This window comes from Salmo salar, chromosome ssa02, assembly GCF_905237065.1.
Source record: "Salmo salar chromosome ssa02, Ssal_v3.1, whole genome shotgun sequence".
Classification (NCBI taxonomy): Eukaryota; Metazoa; Chordata; class Actinopteri; order Salmoniformes; family Salmonidae; genus Salmo; species Salmo salar.
This window is the reverse complement of record NC_059443.1, coordinates 33,755,061-33,775,442: the sequence shown is the minus strand read 5'-3', so window position 1 is coordinate 33,775,442 and position 20,382 is coordinate 33,755,061. Positions and strand designations below refer to the sequence as shown.

The 20,382-nt window shown below is 50.4% G+C and overlaps 1 protein-coding gene across 3 annotated transcripts in view; it reads left to right on the top strand.

Annotated features, from left to right (window-relative positions):
• Window positions 1-20,382, top strand: part of LOC106581206 (protein PTHB1) — a 200,779-nt gene that overhangs the window by 175,977 nt on the left and 4,420 nt on the right. The gene's annotated exons all lie outside the window — the stretch shown is intronic.

Genomic DNA, 20,382 nt, shown 5'->3' with positions numbered 1-20,382 from the left:
ATGCAACTGGTCAGGATGCTCTCGATGGTGCGGCGGTAGTATTTGGTGAGGACCCGGGGTGGCATACCGAATTTCTTCAGCCGAGGGGGAGTGGGGTGTATAGGAAGGAATGACAATGAAATAAAGGGGTGTACAGGAAGGAAAGAGATGGAAATAAAGGGAATTATTAGAGAGAGAGGAAAAGCCTAAGTGAACTTATGTTAGTAGTTTGTGATGTTTGTGTATGTTGGGTATAATAACGCTTATGGAATGTCATTTATTCAGCTTCACTAATGCATAGAGTTGCTCTGAGAGACAGAGGTGGGCAGGCGTGTGTTTACACTACATATCACAACTGTTACACACACCACAGAGGGAGGAAAGAGAGAGCGAGACTTACAGCCAGCAGGATTTTTATTCATATGCACAAATTGTGCTTGAGTGTATGTGTCTCTTCTTCATGCACACGTTTCAGTGTGTTCTCATACACACACTGACATGCGGCTTTATGAGTATTAATGTCGTCTAGCTCTTTAAAAGAGCCTAAAACGACACCTCTGCACACCAAACACTAAATCAACAGTGTTAAGAGACGCAAGCACAGTCTCCCAGCATGACAGCCCATTTGCTAGGCTAATTAGCACCCATAACACAGAGCACACTCAGACTTTTATAATGCTAATCTATCAAGTAGCCCCTTTTATTTTTGTTCCCCGTAATCTGGAGTCATTTGTTAGCAATTAGAGGCCAATAATTCAGGTCTTTCTGGTGGGAGTGGTTTTCCTCAAGTGTAAACACTGTGGAGACTTGGGGGGGGGGGAAGAGAAGGGCATTTATAAATGTATGGGTATTTAAATGGATAGGGAGAAGCCTATTTAAAGGGGCAGGAGAGAATATGATGAATGTTCCAGATTTAGAAAATGTTATTTAGGAGGTCAAAAGTTGACCTTAGCTGACCTTTTTAATCAGAGTCTATTGGCACCTTCATCCTACTCAGTGACAGACTAAATGAACTCTATTGAATGACTGTAATGACTTTGCAAACTCCTCCTCTGTTGCCTGTGTTTGAATTCAGAAATGTCACAATGTGTTTGTCTACTTTGATATCCTTATTCTCTCTCTTTTCTCTTTCATGTGTTCCCTCTCTTTTTCATGTGTTGTCTTACTCCCCCTCTTTTACCCCTCTTTCTCTCAGGACCCCCCCCCCCCCACACACAGTTTATTAGCCAGCTCTGTCTGTCTGTCTCTGTCTGTGTTTGTATTATGGCCAGGGGTTTAAAGCCCAATTGAGGACAATTAGATGGTTGTACTGGGTAGACTGGTGTCAGTGGGTAGAGAGGGGGGGGGGTGAGAGCCTGTACATTCCTACCATTTCACAAGGACACGATCCTCTAGAATCCATCCCAGCACTCATCTCCTGGAACCCCCCCAGCCAGTCTGGAATGCTGCTTCTGCCTCATGACGGGAGAGAGAGGGATGGAGGGGTTGAGGCATAGAGATGGAGAGAGGGGGGGGGCTGGAGGGACATGGAGATGGAGAGAGGGGGGGGGCTGGAGGGACATGGACTGAGAGAGGGGTGGGGGACTGGAGGGACATGGACATGGAGAGAGGGGGTGGGGGGCTGGAGGGACATGGAGATGGAGAGAGGGGGGGCTGGAGGGACATGGAGAGAGAGGGTGGGGGACTGGAGGGACATGGACATGGAGAGAGGGGTGGGGGGCTGGAGGGACATGGAGATGGAGAGAGGGGGTGGGGGGCTGGAGGGACATGGACATGGAGAGAGGGGGTGGGGGCTGGAGGGACATGGACATGGAGAGAGGGGTGGGGGGCTGGAGGGACATGGACATGGAGAGAGGGGGTGGGGGGCTGGAGGGACATGGAGATGGAGAGAGGGGGTTGGGGGCTGGAGGGACATGGACATGGAGAGAGGGGGTGGGGGGCTGGAGGGACATGGACATGGAGAGAGGGGGTGGGGGGCTGGAGGGACATGGACATGGAGAGAGGGGGTGGGGGGCTGGAGGGACATGGACATGGAGAGAGGGGGTGGGGGGCTGGAGGGACATGGACATGGAGAGAGGGGGTGGGGGGCTGGAGGGACATGGACATGGAGAGAGGGGGTGGGGGGCTGGAGGGACATGGACATGGAGAGAGGGGGTGGGGGGCTGGAGGGACATGGACATGGAGAGAGGGGGTGGGGGGCTGGAGGGACATGGACATGGAGAGAGGGGTGGGGGGCTGGAGGGACATGGACATGGAGAGAGGGGGTGGGGGGCTGGAGGGACATGGACATGGAGAGAGGGGGTGGGGGGCTGGAGGGACATGGACATGGAGAGAGGGGGTGGGGGCTGGAGGGACATGGACATGGAGAGAGGGGGTGGGGGGGCTGGAGGGACATGGACATGGAGAGAGGGGGGGGGGGCTGGAGGGACATGGACATGGATAGAGAGGGGGTGGGGGGCTGGAGGGACATGGACATGGAGAGAGGGGGTGGGGGGCTGGAGGGACATGGACATGGAGAGAGGGGGTGGGGGCTGGAGGGACATGGACATGGAGAGAGGGGGTGGGGGGCTGGAGGGACATGGACATGGAGAGAGGCGGTGGGGGGCTGGAGGGACATGGACATGGAGAGAGATGGATGAAGTGAAAGAGGTAGAGGGATGGACATGGAAACTTGTCACAGGAAAGGTGTGTGTGTGTGTGTGTGTGTGTGTGTGTGTGTGTGTGTGTGTGTGTGTGTGTGTGTGTGTGTGAGAGAGAGATGAACCTGCTCTGTCTGGCCCTCTGACAGCCTGTCTCCACTGCCAGGGGTCTTTATCAGTTCTGGCTGATAGATGCAATAATGAGCCCATCCTCAGACGGCTCTGTGTGTGTGTCTTGAAGGATAGACTGTGTGTGAGTGTGTACTGAGTGACAGACAGACACAGTAATGGACCCATCCTCAGACACACATTAGAGGATGTCTCTAAACTCAGTGTTGACAGACTGCTCTGTGGACAGCTCCTGGCTCCCACTGTGGCGCCAAGGGGGGAACACACACACACACACACACACACACACACACACACACACACACACACACACACACACACACAGGGAGAGTCTATCATTCAAGCCACACACCTACTCACACACACACACAGACACTCACATACACACACATACATACAGACACACATACATACAGACACATACACACACACACACACACATACATACAGACAGACACACATACATACAGACACACATACATACAGACAGACAGACACACACACACACACACACATACACACACACACACAGGGAGAGTCTATCATTCAAGCCACACACCTACTCACACACACACACAGATACTCACATACAGACACACACATACAGACACACACCTACTCACACACATACATACAGACACACATACATACAGACACACATACACACACACACACACACACACACACACACACACACACACACACACACACACACACACACACACACACACACACACATACATTCAGACAGACACACATACATACAGACACACATATATACAGACACACATACATACAGACAGACACACACACACACACACACATACATACAGACACATACAGACACCCATACATACAGACACCCATACATACAGACACACACACATACGTACTACCCTCTGTTGCTGGGCCGTACGCACTACCCTCTGTTGCTGGGCCGTACGCACTACCCTCTGCTGCTGGGCCGTACACACTACCCTCTGTTGCTGGGCCGTACACACTACCCTCTGCTGTGCTTTGCAGTCAGATGCCAAGCAGTTGCCATACCAAGTGTTGATGCAGCCAGTCAAGATGCTCTCGATGGTGCAGCTAAAGAACTTTTTGACGATCTGATGGCCCATGCCAAATCTTTTCAGCCTCCTGAGGTGTAAGAGGCGTTGTCGTGCCCTCTTCACAACTTTGTTGGTGTGTTTGGACCATGATAGATCCTTAGTGATGTGGACACAGAGGAACTTGAAGCTCTCGTCAATGTGAATGGGGATGTGCTCGGCCCTCACACACACTTACACACACTACGCTTCAAACACTTGTCTGCTCTTAGAGAAAAGAGTGAGGGAGGGAGGAGATGGAGGGGTGGGAGAAGAGGGAGGGGATGCAGAGCGGGGACTCCCCAAGTATAAAGTCCCCTTTGTTTTCAGGGGCAGTATCTTTGATTGAAATATTTCCTGACGTTTTCTTCTCCTCCCCACTCCCCCTCTTTTCCGTGGGAGATGTGGTTGTGAAATGTATCTTTGGCAGAGTGGGACCGACCCAACCGCCACACAGCCGTAGCGATCACCAATGGAAACAGAATCACTGTCTGGCCAGAGAAAAAGAGAGATGCAGGGATTGTGTGTTCTCTTGCTGGACCGTTGAGTATTGATAAGTTGAGTATTGATAAGTTGAGTATTGATAAGTCGAGTGGTGATTTTCATCTGTCTTGTAAACCAAGAACAGTGTGTATATCTGTAGGCGGTGTGTTCGCTTTTGTGCGTGTGTAGAGGGATATGGTGTCTTTGGACAGACTGTGAGAAATAGCATTAGTGGCATAGGTGTCAAAAGAGGGGGGTGGGAGGGTCATATTTAGAGTGATGTGGGGTTTCCCCAGAGGAAGGGCAGGGGTATTTGGACAGTTTAGTAGAGCTGGTCGACCACTGCACTGTCTTTGAACAGTGTGTGTGTATATACATGTGGATCCAATGTATATTAATGTGGATCCAACGTACACAGATGTGTGGGTGGGTGGGTGGGTTGGGGGGTGTACCCCAGCAGGGTAGCAGTGTGACTGCTGACCCAGGGAGGTGCCCTTCCTCCCTCAGCTCCGCATGGGCGAGAAAGAAAACACTGCTGGGAAATATGTCCTCTTTCTAGTTCTCCTTTGTCACGTCCTGGCCAGTATAAGGTTCATTGTTTTTGTATTCGTGTTGATTTAATTAAATGTTCAAAATGAACAACTGCACACCTGCTGCGTATTGGTCTACCTTTTCTGATGACGATTTCGCATTATCGTCAGAAGACGAAGATAGCTGTGACAGAATCACCCACCACTCAAGGACCAAGCAGCAGAAGAAGGAGCAGAGGGAATTCGAGTTGGACTGGCGGGAGAAGTGGACCTGGGAGGAAGTTCTGGACGGGGCCGGACCTTGGCACCAGGCTGAGGATTATCGCCGCCCGCAGTGGGAAATTGAGGCAGCCAAGGCAGAGAGGCGGAGGTACGAGGCCAAGTACGCGCTGAGGGAGAAGCACGAGAGGCACCCCCAATAATTTTTTGGGGGGGGGCACACGGGTAGTTTGGCTAGGCGTAAGAAGAGCCGGAAGCCAGCTACCCGTGGTTATATGGAGGAGCGTATGGGGTGGAGAGCGCTATGTTTCGCTGAGGAGCGCACTATTTCACCCATACGCACGCACAGTCCGGTGCGCGTTATTCCAGCCCCTCGCAGGTGCCGTGCTAGAGCGGGCATCCAGCCTGGTAGGAGGATGCCTGCGCAGCGCATCTGGTCGCCGGTACGCCTCCGAGGACCAGGCTACCCAACTCCCGCTCACGCACGGCTACCATCAGGCCCCTGCACAGCCCAATCTGCCCTGTACGAGCACCCCGCTCGTACAGGGCTACTAGTTCCATCCAGCCAAGACGGGTTGTGCAGGAGGTAAGATCGAGACCGACTGTGCGCCTCCATAGCCCTGGGTTTCCAGCTCCTGTCTCTCGTGCGGACCCGGAAGTGCGTCAACCCAGTCCGACTCGTCCTGTTCCCGCTCCCGCACTAGCCTGGAGGTGCGTGTACATAATCTGGTAAGCCCAGTACCAGCACCACGCACCAGGCTACAAGTGCGTCAACCCAGCCACGCCAGTCAACAGTCACCAGAGCTGCCCGCCAGTCAACAGTCGTCACCAGAGCTGCCCGCCAGTCAACAGTCGTCACCAGAGCTGCCCGCCAGTCAACAGTCGTCACCAGAGCTGCCCGCCAGTCAACAGTCGTCACCAGAGCTGCCCGCCAGTCAACAGTCGTCACCAGAGCTGCCCGCCAGTCAACAGTCGTCACCAGAGCTGCCCGCCAGTCAACAGTCGTCACCAGAGCTGCCCGCCAGTCAACAGTCGTCACCAGAGCTGCCCGCCAGTCAACAGTCGTCAGAGCTGCCCGCCAGTCAACAGTCGTCAGAGCTGCCCGCCAGTCAACAGTCGTCAGAGCTGCCCGCCAGTCAACAGTCGCAGAGCTGCCCGCCAGTCAACAGTCGTCAGAGCTGCCCGCCAGTCAACAGTCGCCAGAGAGGTCAGACTGCGCTGAACTGCCGGAGTGGCCAGACTGCGCTGAACTGCCGGAGTGGCCAGACTGCGCTGAACTGCCGGAGTGGCCAGACTGCGCTGAACTGCCGGAGTGGCCAGACTGCGCTGAACTGCCGGAGTGGCCAGACTGCCCTGAACTGCCGGAGTGGCCAGACTGCGCTGAACTGCCGGAGTGGCCAGACTGCCCTGAACTGCCGGAGTGGCCAGACTGCGCTGAACTGCCGGAGTGGCCAGACTGCGCTGAACTGCCGGAGTGGCCAGACTGCGCTGAACTGCCGGAGTGGCCAGACTGCGCTGAACTGCCGGAGTGGCCAGACTGCGCTGAACTGCCGGAGTGGCCAGACTGCGCTGAACTGCCGGAGTGGCCAGACTGCCCTGAACTGCCGGAGTGGCCAGACTGCCCTGAACTGCCGGAGAGGCCAGACTGCCCTGAACTGCCGGAGAGGCCAGACTGCCCTGAACTGCCGGAGTGGCCAGACTGCCCTGAACTGCCGGAGTGGCCAGACTGCGCTGAACTGCCGGAGTGGCCAGACTGCCCTGAACTGCCGGAGTGGCCAGACTGCCCTGAACTGCCGGAGTGGCCAGACTGCCCTGAACTGCCCGAGTTGCCAGACTGCCCAGACTGTCCCGAGTTGCCAGACTGCCCCGAGTTGCCAGACTGCCCCGAGTTGCCAGACTGCCCCGAGCTGCCAGACTGCCCCGACAGCCTGGAACGGCCTGAGCCGGAGCCACCTCCAGAAATAGGTGGGTTGGGGAGGGGGGTGTAGCACAGTGCCGTCGTTGACGGCAGCCACCCTCCCTTCCCTCCCTTTAGAAAAGGGGAATTTTTTTTGGTGTTGCTTGGGGTTATTTTTTGTTAAGGTGCTTCTGGGGTAGCACCTTTAAGGGGGGGGTACTGTCACGTCCTGGCCAGTATAAGGTTAATTGTTTTTGTATTCGTGTTGATTTAATTAAATGTTCAAAATGAACAACTGCACACCTGCTGCGTATTGGTCTACCTTTTCTGATGACGATTTCGCATTATCGTCAGAAGACGAAGATAGCTGTGACATCCTTACGACAGGCCAAGGTCATGCTCTGGTTATTGGTGTGTATGAGTGAAATGACCTTACTTTTACCGGTTTATATATTTTTTTAAATACCATAAATGTATGCTTAAATTAAATTTTTTGTAGCACTTCAAATAATAAAAGCCAGCTTAGAACGCAAACGTTTCATCAAGGGTGTGTGAAAATTGAAATGTGTGACGAGACGTGGCAGGATAGAGGGAAGTCACACGCACATCCTCATTGTCCTCATGTGAAGTCAACAGTACCTTCTGTCATCAACAACACACTCCATACAGTCATCCAAGTCACCCTTTCCATTCTCACCTCTCAACAGTAGGCTATAGGCTAATTCACAGTGTGGGAACAATAAACCGTTACTATGTCAACCACGTGTTCTCATGTCTTGCTCTGGATAAGAGCAGGCAAAGCCTCAAATACAGGACTAAGATTGAATCGTACAACACTGGCTCGGACGCTCGTCGGATGTGGCAGGGCTTGCAAACTATTACAGACTACAAAGGGAAGCACAGCCGAGAGCTGTCCAGGAACAGGAGCCTACCAGACGAGCTAAATTACTTCTATGCTCGCAGCGAGGCAAGTAACACTGAAACATGCATGAGAGCATCAGCTGTTCCGGACGACTGTGTGATCACGCTCTCCGTAGCCGATGTGAGTGAGACCTTTAAACAGGTCAACATTCACAAGGCCACAGGGCCAGACGGGTTACAAGGACGTGTACTCAAAGCATGAACTGGCAAGTGTCTTCACTGACATTTTCAACCTGACCATGACTGAGTCTATAACACCAACATGTTTCAAGCAGACCACCATAGTTTCTGTGCCCAAGAACACTAAGGTAACCTGCCTAAATGACTACCGACCCGTAGCACTCATGTCTGTAGCCATGAAGTGCTTTGAAAGGCTGGTCATGACTCACATCAACACCATTATCCCAGACACCCTAGACCCAACAGATACACAGATGATGCAATCACTATTGCACTCCACACTGCCCTCTCCCACCTGGACAAAAGGAACACCTATGTGAGAATTATATTCATTGACTACAGCTCAGCCTTCAACACCATAATGCCCTCAAAGCTCATTACTAAGCTCAGGACCCTGGGACTAAACACATCCCTCTGCAACTGGATCCTGGACTTCCTGACGGGCCGCCCCCAGGTGGTAAGGGTAGGTAACAACACATCCGCCACGCTGATCCTCAACACTGGGGCCCCTCAGGGGTGCGTGCTCAGTCCCCTCCTGTACTCCCTGTTCACTCATGACTGCATGGCCAGGCACGACTCCAACACCATCATTAAGTTTAGCGATGACACAACAGTGGTAGGCCTGATCACCGACAACGATGAGACAGCCTATAGGGAGGAGGTCAGAGACCTGGCCATGTAGTGCCAGGACAACAACCTCTCCCTCAACGTGATCAAGACAAAGGAGATGATTGTGGACTACAGGAAAAGGAGGACCGAGTGCATCCCCATTCTCTTCGACGGGGCTGGAGTGGAGCAGGTTGAGAGCTTCACGTTCCTTAGTGTCCACATCAACAACAAACTATCAGGGTACAAACACACCAAGACATTCGTGAAGAGGGCACTACAAAGCCTGAAAAGATTTGGTATTGGTCCTCAGATCCTCAAAAAGTTCTACAGCTGCACCATCGAGAGCATCCTGACTAGTTGCATCACTGCCTGATATGGCAACTGCTCAGCCGCCGACCGCAAGGCACTTCAGAGGGTAGTGCGTACGGCCCAGTACAGTACATCACTGGGGCCAAGCTTCCTGCCATCCAGAACCTCTATACCAGGCAGTGTCAGAGAAAGGCCCTAAAAATGGTCAAAGACTCTAGCCACCCTAGTCATAGAATGTTCTCTCTGCTACCACACAGCAAGCGGTACCAGAGCACCAAGTCTAGGTCCAAGAGGCTTCTAAACAGCTTCTACCCCCAAGCCACAAGACTCATGAACATCTAGTCAAATGGCTACCCAGACTATTTGCATTGCCCCCCCCCCCGTTACGCTGCTGCTACTCTCTGTTTATTATCTATGCATAGTCACTTTAACTGTACCTACATGTACATATTACCTCAATTACCTCGACACCGGTGCCCCCGCACATTGACTCTGTACCGGTACCCCCTGTATATAGTCTCGCTATTGTTATTTTACTGCTGCTCTTTAATTACTTGTTACTTTTATTTTTTACTTAACACTTATTTTTCTTAACTGCATTGTTGGTTAAGGGCTCGTAAGTAAGCATTTCACTGTAAGGTCTACACCTGTTCTATTCGGTGCATGTGACAAATCAAATTTGATTTGATTCAACACAATGGTTTTCAAATGATTAGTTGAAATAGTAGTTCTGTGCTGTTAGTTATATGCTAATTAAATCTATAACAGCAGTAAGGCTATAATTGTGTATCTCGGTCTAGTGGTAAACTAATCTCTTTGGGTGCATGAGAACAACAATACCTTGTTATTTGTTCAAGTGAAACCCTTTTGTCCTTGTTGTAGCCACTCTGGGTTTAGCCGCAGTCACACGCTAGCTGAAGCAAGCACGTACTTTTTCCCCGGAGAGAAGAATCTGAGGTTTTCAGAAATGATGTTGAGTTCTATTCAGGAAAGACATGTGACATGGACCACCTGTTTGTGGCCGGGCCTCTTTAAATACATCCATATTTATGTAAACGCACACCAGTCCATATTTTTTACAAAAGCATAGTTGTGTGTGTTGGTGGGGATTTCTGTGAAACAAGGCGAGCAGCGGTGGCTGGTGTGTGTGGATGACTGTTGCCAGGCCAACCAAAGGAGTGTGAAAACAATTTGGAGGGATTCCGCGGGCAGCACTCTGAAACAAACCAGCGGTTACACCACAACAAAGGCAGCCTCCGGCGGACCAAGGACATGTGTGTGTGTGGACAGAGAGCGTGTGTGTGTGGACAGAGAGCGTGTGTGTGTGGACAGAGAGCGTGTGTGTGTGTGTGGACAGAGAGCGTGCGTGTGTGGACAGAGAGCATGTGTGTATGTGTGGACAGAGAGCGTGTGTGTGGACAGAGAGCGTGCGTGTGTGGACAGAGAGCGTGCGTGTGTGGACAGAGAGCGTGCGTGTGTGGACAGAGAGCGTGCGTGTGTGGACAGAGAGCGTGTGTGTGTGGACAGAGAGCGTGTGTGTGTGGACAGAGAGCGTGCGTGTGTGGACAGAGAGCGTGTGTGTGTGGACAGAGAGCGTGTGTGTGTGGACAGAGAGCGTGTGTGTGTGGACAGAGAGCGTGTGTGTGTGGACAGAGAGCGTGTGTGTGGACAGAGAGCGTGTGTGTGTGGACAGAGAGCTTGTGTGTGTGGACAGAGAGCGTGTGTTGACACTGACAGTGTGTGTGTGTTTGTGTGTTGTGTGTGTGTGTGTGTGTGTGTGTGTGTGTGTGTGTGTGTGTGTGTGTGTGTGTGTGTGTGTGTGGACACTGACGGTATGTTTGTGTGTGTGGACACTGACAGTATGTTTGTGTGTGTGGACACTGACAGTATGTTTGTGTGTGTGGACACTGACAGTATGTTTGTGTGTGTGGACACTGACAGTATGTTTGTGTGTGTGGACACTGACAGTATGTTTGTGTGTGTGGACACTGACAGTATGTTTGTGTGTGTGTACACGTGCTTGTGTTTGTGAGTTAAATGTTTATGTGAGTACATGAAGGGTGTGTGTGGGTAGTGAATAGTTGTTTGTTTATTGAGAGGGAAGCGTGTGTGTGTGTGTTTGTGTGGTATTGTAATTGGGCCTTAAGATGTGGCTATCTGTATTTAGGCAGAGTGCAGACTGTGGAGAACACAAGAGGGAGTTGACAACAGAACTACAAACTGTAGTAGTGTTTATGTCATAATGCATAGATTTGTGTGTGTGTGTGTGTGTGTGTGTGTGTGTGTGTGTGTGTGTGTGTGTGTGTGTGTGTGTGTGTGTGTGTGTGTGTGTGTGTGTGTGTGTGTGTGTGTGTGTGTGTGTGTGTGTGTGTGTGTGTGACTGGAGCAGTGCAGAGATGGTTAGTAGCAGGGCGTGGCCAGAAGAGAGAAAATATCTCTGCCGACCGCGGGAATGATTCCCCCCCCCTACACCACACCCTCTCTCTGGGGCCAAGAGCTGCCAGCACCACACCCTCTCTCTGGGGCCAAGAGCTGCCAGCACCACACCCTCTGGGGCCAAGAGCTGCCAGCACCACACCCTCTGGGGCCAAGAGCTGCCAGCACCACACCCTCTGGGGCCAAGAGCTGCCTGCACCACCCGCCTCTTCTCTCTCTCCCTCTCTGTCTGTGTGTTTCTCCTCCCTGTTTCTATCTATCCATCTATTGCTCTGTGTGTCTCTGTCCACAACTCACTCTGTCTCCATATATTCCTAGTCTCTCAGTCTCCCATCTATATATCATGTAGTTACCTCTCTCCTCTCTCTGTATTTACTCTCATCTCTGTTCGGGAGTTTCCTCATACTGTGACCACAGAGAATTGGATTGCTGGGACATTCCGCATCATCAGTGTGGGACAGGAAGATGCAGACAGTAATAAGGATGCAGTTGCAGAGTGATGGTGTGTGTGTGCATGCGAGTGCTTGTTTGTATACATCATCACAGTATTTGTATATATTCGGTGGAATAATATCACATTCTCTGGTTTGCGGGGTTAGGGGCATGCATTCCTGTGTGTCTGAGTGGTTGGTGTTTGGTGGGTCGAGCTGAGCTGAGCTGGTCTGATATGTCAGTGGGCTATGCAGAACACAAAGCGATGGGCAGCCCTGGTCTCCCTCACAGCACATTCCAGGCCCAGGAATAGTATGGAATAAACCCTATCCAACCAGACCAGCAGCCACACTGCAAGATGATTAAGGTCCACTCTTCTCCTCTTCTCTTTCTCCCTCCCTCCTTCTCCCGCTGTTTCCTGCTCACAAACCCACCAATCATGGCCAGTCTGGAGTGTCTGCCCAGTAGTAGTGGCAGCAGCGCCAAAGATTCTTAACGAATGTTAAGTTAATGCTAAACTGGATACGTAGCACCTTTTCTACAAATACATTTGTCACAACCTGCTTAACAACAAGCCAGGCCTCCATTGATTGGATAGAGGGATAACTTGACAGAGGAGAGGTGTAGAAGATAGACTCGGATTGTGGATGGAGACAGTATGGCGAGGGAACGTAAGGGGGGGGGGATATACAGGCCTATGTGGTTGAACATGTGCTAAGCTAGTCTCTCTTCACAGCCACTGTACCTCCATCACAGAGTGCTATGCAGACTATGGAATGTGTGTGTTAGGAGCAGAAAGACATTGTGTAAGTGCCGAAGCGTTGTGGAGCGAGCTGCTCCAGCCTGAAACACGTTAGCCTGAAACACGTTAGCCTGAAACACGTTAGCCTGAAACATGTTAGCGAGACCTTTCTCAGTGGCCCGTCTGGCTGAACGATATTATTGGCTTCTGTAATTTGTTTCCAAAATTCATTTCTGCCCATTTCCTCCCACTTTGTCTCTCTCTCCAGTCACCTTGCTTCCTCCTCTGAGACGTTTTTCAGGGAACATTCTATTTTCCTCAGAGTCAGACGCTCTTCTCCTGCTTGACCTTTTGTAAAGGGAAATGTTGGAAAGCAGCGCCCGGTCATTATTTTCTGAATGATGTGTTGCTATATTTGCGTTCCCCCCTCATGGCCGTGCTGCCGTTTCTGAGACGTGTGTGAGATTGGGTTCCAGGAAGCATTTGGACCTCATTGTTGGGACTTGAGACGGGTAGGGCCAGGTTTAGGCCAGGGTTGGGCTGGCAGTTCTGACACTTCTCCCAGGTCTGGGAAAGACACAGACACTCTATTGTAGCTGTGGGCTCAGCTGGAGTCTGACTGCTGAATGGGTCAAACGAGGTGGTTCTGCCACGGTCACACAATGGTCTAGAATCACGTCAAAACCCCTCCCCATCTCCAGCCTTCAATGTGTGTACCAAACACAGAGAGTTGTTCTCCAGGCTGGTCATAGTCACACAGCCTCTGTGTCTGGACCAGTTTGTAACTGAAAGCCTTCCCATGGTAGTCTATGGTCAAGACAGACTGGAGTTCAGTCTGTTTGTCTGTGTTTATTTAGCTTAGGCCCAAGCCTTGTTGCTCTATGCGATAATGCAGCCTGTCCTGACACATACGAAACATATTGTTCAGACGTCCCACAGACAGACAAAGGTCTGAGTGTGTGGACTGGATGTATCTCTGGGCATCTGACCCAGAGACCCCGACCCTGTGTATCCACTTCAACCCCCTCCCACACACACACAGCCCCCAGTGAGGGACAGCCCCTCCCTGTCTGAGAGCAGTCCTCTGTCTCTGCGTTGACTCTACCTCTCCGTCCACCACCCCCAGATGGACTGATAGACTGCTTTATTAACTAGACCTGCTGCTGGGAGACAGCCAGGCCAGGGGAGGAAACACACAGTTACACACACACTTTCTCTCTCCCTCTTACACACACACACACACACACACACACACACACACACACACACACACACACACACACACACACTTTCTCTCTCCCTCTTACACACACACACACGCACACACACACACATACATACACTTTCTCTCTCCCTCTTACACACACACACACACACACACACACACACACACACACACACACACACACACACACACACACACAAACATACATAAGCACCCTAACAAAGACACATCATTTAGCACACATTAACTTTTCCCTTGGACAGACACACACACACACACACACACACACACACACACACACACACACACACACACACACACACACACACACAGTCAGTAGCCGTTTCATTAGCAGCTGTCCCAACACTTTCTCTGTGGTTCCAGTCTCTGTCTCTCCCTCCAGCGCTGCCTGTGAGTAGGAGGGGGTTGGATGGGACTGGAACCCCCCCTTCTATTGGGAGTGTAATTTGCTTGATCATGCAGTGGTTTACCAGAGGGGTTACTGGCTTAGACACCACGACTTCTGGGATTACAGCCCAGTGTTTACACAGCCGCGTGAACATAACCCCAACCTCCACCCACCCCTCATACAGTGTGTGTGTGCTTACAGAGAGCATAGAGGAGCTAGAAAGGTAACTGGTCTTTGACACCTGAATATGTGTTTGTCTGTATATGTGGTGCAACCCAAGTCTCCTGTTCCACCGACAATTACCTATCTTGTATACTGTCCCCTCCTCTTCTCTCGCTGTCTCTCCTCTTCTCTCGCTGTCTACTCCTCTCCTCTCGCTGTCTACTCCTCTCCTCTCGCTGTCTCTCCTCTTCTCTCGCTTTCTCCTCCTCTCCTCTCGCTGTCCCCTCCTTTTCTCTCGCTGTCTCCTCCTCTTCTCTCGCTGTCTCCTCCTCTCCTCTCGCTGTCTCCTCTTCTCTCGCTGTCTCCTCCTCTCCTCTCGCTGTCTCCTCCTCTTCTCTCGCTGTCCCCTCCTCTTCTCTCGCTGTCCCCTCCTCTCTTCTCTGTCCCCTGCTCTCCTCTCCTGCCCTCTCCTCTCCTCTCTCTGTTTCTCTCTCTCTGTCCTTCTCCTTCGCTGTCTCCTCCTCTCCTCTCTCTGTCCCTCTCTTCTCTCTGTCCCCTCCTCTCTCCTGTCTCCTCTCTCTCGCTGTCCCCTCCTCTTCTCTCGCTGTCCCCTCCTCTCTTCTCTGTCCCCTGCTCTCCTCTCCTGCCCTCTCCTCTCCACTCTCTGTTTCCTGCTCCCTCACCTCTCTCTGTCTTCTCTCTGTCACCTCCCCTCCTCTCCCTGTCCCCTGCTCTCCTCTCCTCTCCTGCCCTCTCCTCTCCACTCTCTGTCCCCTGCTCTTCTCTCCTCTCTCTGTCCCCTGCTCTCCTCTCCTGTCCCCTCCTCTCTGTCCCCTCATCTCCTCTTTCTGTCCCCTGCTCTCCTCTCCTGCCCTCTCCTCTCCACTCTCTGTCCCCTGCTCTTCTCTCCTCTTCTCTCCTCTTCTCTCCTCTCCTCTCCTCTCCTCTCCTCTCCTCTCCTCTCCTCTCTCTGTCCCCTGCTCTCCTCTCCTCTCACTGTCCCCTGCTCTCCTCTCCTGCCCTCTCCTCTCCACTCTCTGTCCCCTGCTCTTCTCTCCTCTCTTAGTCCTCTCCTCTCCTCTCCTCTCCTAGTCCTCTCCTCTCCTCTTCTCTCCTCTCCTCTCTTAGTCCTCTCCTCTCCTCTCGTCTGTCTCCTCTTCTCTCTTAGTCCTATCCTCTCCTCTCCTCTCCTCTCTTAGTCCTCTCCTCTCCTGTCCTCTCCTCTCTGTCCTCTCCTCTCCTCTCTCTGTCCCCTGCTCTTCTCTCCTCTCTCTGTCCTCTCCTCTCCTCTCTCTGTCCCCTACTCTTCTCTCCTCTCTCTGTCCTCTCCTCTCCTCTCTCTGTCCCCTACTCTTCTCTCCTCTCTCTGTCCCCGCCTCTCCTCTCTCAACCCTCCATTCCCACGTTGCCAGCCTCTACGTTTTGTTTTTAGATTAACACAATGCTGTTGTGGCCGTTTAGTCTGGACCACGCTCACACACACATCACAGAGCTGCGTGGCCGGTCCCTGGCAAGCGCAGCAGTTTAGCGGCGGTATTTATAAAACAGTGGGTAGCAAGGCAGAAGCCTCCCCCATGGTCTGGGGACACAGGGGAATGCAGGCGCTCTGTGAGGCCTGTGTGTATTTTGACTACGGCCCCCTGAAGCTCTAAAGAGCACACGCTCTTTTCTCTTAGAGGGGAAGCGGAGCGGAAAATCTCTGCTTTGAAGAAAAGGCGATAGGACCATTCTCCTCTGGGGAAATGTTATCTACTTGTTGACATTTGTTTGGCTGTTTTTTGTGTTGCTGACGGGAGTGTACAGTGTTGCCGTCAAACGTCTTTGAACCTACACCATACATATCAATACACACTATCATGAACACACATACTCACCAATACGGTACAAATGCCAAATCAAAATCAAATTGTATTAGTCACATGCTCCGAATACAACAGGTGTAGGTAGACCTTACAGTGAAATGCTTACTTACGAGCCCCTAACTGACAGTGCAGCTAAAAAAAATATATATATATATATATATATATATATATATATATATATATATATATATACAGAGTCGATGTGTGGGGGCACCGGTTAGTCGAGGTAATTGAGGTAATATGTACATGTAGGTAGAGTTATTAAAGTGATGATAAGAACATAGAGTAGCATCGGTGTAAAGGGGGGGGGGCAATGAAAATAGTCTGGGTGGCCATTTGATTAGATGTTCAGGAGTCTTATGGCTTGGGGGTAGAAGCTGTTTAGAAGCCTCTTGGACCTAGACTTGGCGCTCCGGTACCGCTTACCGTGCGGTAGCAGAGAGAACATTCTATGACTAGGGTGGCTGAAGTCTTTGACAATTTTTAGGGCCTTCCTCTGACACCGCCTGGTATAGAGGTCCTGAATGGCAGGAAGCTTTTCCCCAGTGATGTACTGGGCCGTATGCACTACCCTCTGTAGTGCCTTGCGTTCAGAGGCCGAGCAGTTGCCATACCAGGCAGTGATGCAACCTGTCAGGATGCATCACTGCATCACTGGTGCAGCTGTAGAACCTTTTGAGGATCTGAGGACCCATGCCAAATATTTTCAGTCTCCTGAGGGGGAATATGTTTTGTTGTGCCCTCTTCATGACTGTCTTGGTGTGCTTGGACCATGTTAGTTTGTTGGTGATGTGGACGCCAAGGAACTTGAAGCTCTCAACCTGCTCCACTGCAGCCCCATCGATGAGGGGCGTGCTCGGTCCTCTTTTTCCTGTAGTCCACAATCATCTCCATTGTCTTGATCACATTGAGGGAGAGGTTGTTGTCCTGGCACCACATAGCCAGGACTCTGATCTCCTCCCTATAGGCTGTCTTGCCATTTTCGGTGATCAGGCCTACCACTGTTGTGCCATTGGCAAACTTAATGATGGTGTTGGAGTCATGCCTGGCCGTGCAGTCATGAGTGAACAAGGAGTACAGGAGGGGCCTGAGCACGCACCCCTGAGGGGCCCCTGTGTTGAGGATCAGCGTGGCGGATGTGTTGTTACCTCCTCTTACCACCTGTGGGCAGGCCGTCAGGAAGTCCAAGATCCAGTTGCAGAAAGAGGTGTTTAGTCCCAGGGTCCTTAGCTTATTGATGAGCTTTGAGGTGTTGGACACTATGATGTTGAACACTGAGATGTAGTCAATGAATAGCATTCTCACGTACAGTTGAAGTCGGAAGTTTACATACACTTAGGTTGGAGTCATTAAAACTGTTTTTTCAACCACTCCACACATTTCTTGTTAACAAACTATAGTTTTGGCAAGTCGGTTAGGACATCTACTTTGTGCATGACACAAGTAATTTTTCCAACAATTGTTTACAGACAGATTATTTCATTTATAATTCACTGTATCACAATTCCAGTGGGTCAGAAGTTTACATACACTAAGTTGACTGTGCCTTTAAACAGCTTGGAAAATTCCAGAAAATGATGTCATGCTTTAGAAGCTTCTGATAGGCTAATTGACATCATTTGAGTCAATTGGAGGTGTACCTGTGGATGTATTTCAAGGCCTACCTTCAATCTCAGTGCCTCTTTGCTTGAGATCATGGGAAAATCAAAAGTAATCAGCCAAGACCTCAGAAAAAATTTGTGGACCTCCACAAGTCTGGTTCATCATTGGGAGCAATTTCCAAACGCCTGAAGGTACCACGTTCATCTGTACAAACAATAGTACGCAAGTCTAAACACCATGGGACCATGCAGCCGTCATACCGCTCAGGAAGAACATGCGTTCTGTCTCCTAGAGATGAACGTACTATGGTGCGAAAAGTGCAGATCAATCAGAACAAGAGCAAAGGACCTTGTGAAGATGCTGGAGGAAACAGGTACAAAAGTATCTATATCCACAGTAAAACGAGTCGTATATCGACATAACCTGAAAGGCCACTCAGCAAGGAAGAAGCCACTGCTCCAAAACAGCCATATAAAAAGCCAGACTACGGTTTGCAATTGCACATGGGGACAAAGATCGTACTTTTTGGTGAAATGTCCTCTGGTCTGATGAATCAAAAATGGAACTGTTTGGCCATAATGACCATCGTTATGTTTGTAGGAAAAAGAAGAACACCATCCCAACCATGAAGCATGGGGTGGCAGCATCATGTTGTGGGGATGCTTTGCTGCAGGAGGGACTGGTGCACTTCACAAAATATATGGCATCATGAGGGAGGAAAAGTATGTGGATATATTGAAGCAACATCTCAAGACATCAGTCATGAAGTTAAAGCTTGGTCGCAAATGGATCTTCCAAATGGACAATGACCCCAAGCATACTTCCAAAGTTATGGCTTAAGGACAACAAAGTCAAGGTATTGGAGTGACCATCACAAAGCCCTGACCTCCTGATCCCATAGAAAATCTGTGGGGAGAACTGAAAAAGCATGTGCGAGCAAGGAGGCCTACAAACCTGACTCAGTTACACCAGCTCTGTCAGGAGGAATGGGCCAAAATTCACCCAACTTATTGTGGGAAGCTTGTGAAAGACTACACGAAACGTTTGACCCAAGTTAAACTATTTAAAGGCAATGCTACCAAATACTAATTGAGTATATGTAAACTTCTGACCCACTGGGAATGTGATGAAAGAAATAAAAGCTTAAATAAATAATTATCTCTACTATTATTCTGACATTTCACATTCTTAAAATGAAGTGGTGATCCTAACTGACCTAAGACAGGGAATTTTTACTAGGATTAAATGTCAGGAATTGTGAAAAACTGAATTTAAATATATTTGGCTAAGGTGTATGTAAACTTCCAACTTCAACTGTCTGTGTTCATTTTGTCCAGGTGGGAAAGGGCAGTGTGGAGTGCAGTAGAGATTGGATCATCTGTGGATCTGTTAGGGTGGTATGCAAATTGGAGTGAGCCTAGGGTTTCTGGGATAATGGTGTTGATGTTAGCCATGACCAGCCTTTCAAAGCACTTCATGGCTACAAACGTGAGTGCTACGGGTCGGCAGGTTACCTTAGTGTTCTTGAGCACAGGGACTATGGTGGTCTGCTTAAAACATGTTGGTATTACAGACTCGGACAGGGAGAGGTTGAAATTGTCAGTGAAGACACTTGTCAGTTGGTCAGCGCATGCTCGCAGTACACATCCTGGTAATCCGTCTTGCCCTGTGGCCTTGTGAATGTTGACCTGCTTATTAAAGGTCTTACTCACATCGGCACACAGTCTTCCGGAACAGCTGGTGCTCTCATGCATGTTTCAGTGTTATTTGCCTCGAAGCGAGCATAGAAGTAGTTTAGCTCGTCTGGTAGGCTCGTGTCACTGGGCAGCTCTCGGGTGTGCTTCCCTTTGTAGTCTGTAATGGTTTGCAAGTCCTGCCACATCTGACGAGCGTCAGAGCCGGTATAGTACGATTCGATTTTGCTTATGGCGGAATACAGCTCATTGAGTGCGGTCTTAGTGCCAGCCTCAGTCTGTTGTGGTATGTAGACAGCTACGAAAAATACAGATAAATTCCCTAGGTAGATAGTGTGGTCTACAGCTTATCATGAGATACTCTACCTCAGGCCTCATAAAATGAACATCTGCAAACATATTTGACGTAGGTTAATATGACAATGTTAGTGATGATGAAGGTGATGCTGTTGTGGTATTGGGTTAGCGTTACAGCTGGTGTCTGTTTGCTGATGTTTCCTCTGCGGAGTGGCCCACGGTAAAACTGATGCTCTGTTTAGTCTAGAAGGTTCCGCTTAGTTACTTTGTTGCTCAAATAAAAATAGGAGATGACCTGACTCTCTGATGCTTTAACCCCATCTTTTACGATGGAAATGTTTATCAAGTCCCGATAAAATGGCCCTGTTAACCCAAAAGGGTTCTGGTTGTCTGGATGAAAAATGTCTGCGACAGCTTTTTTTACTGCTATGTGATCGCTCATATATTTCTGTCTGGGGAGTAGCAGCAGCAACTGAAGTGGTGATGTGGTTTGGACTTGGGTCTGTCACAATGGGACTGATTGTAGAAGGAAACCTGA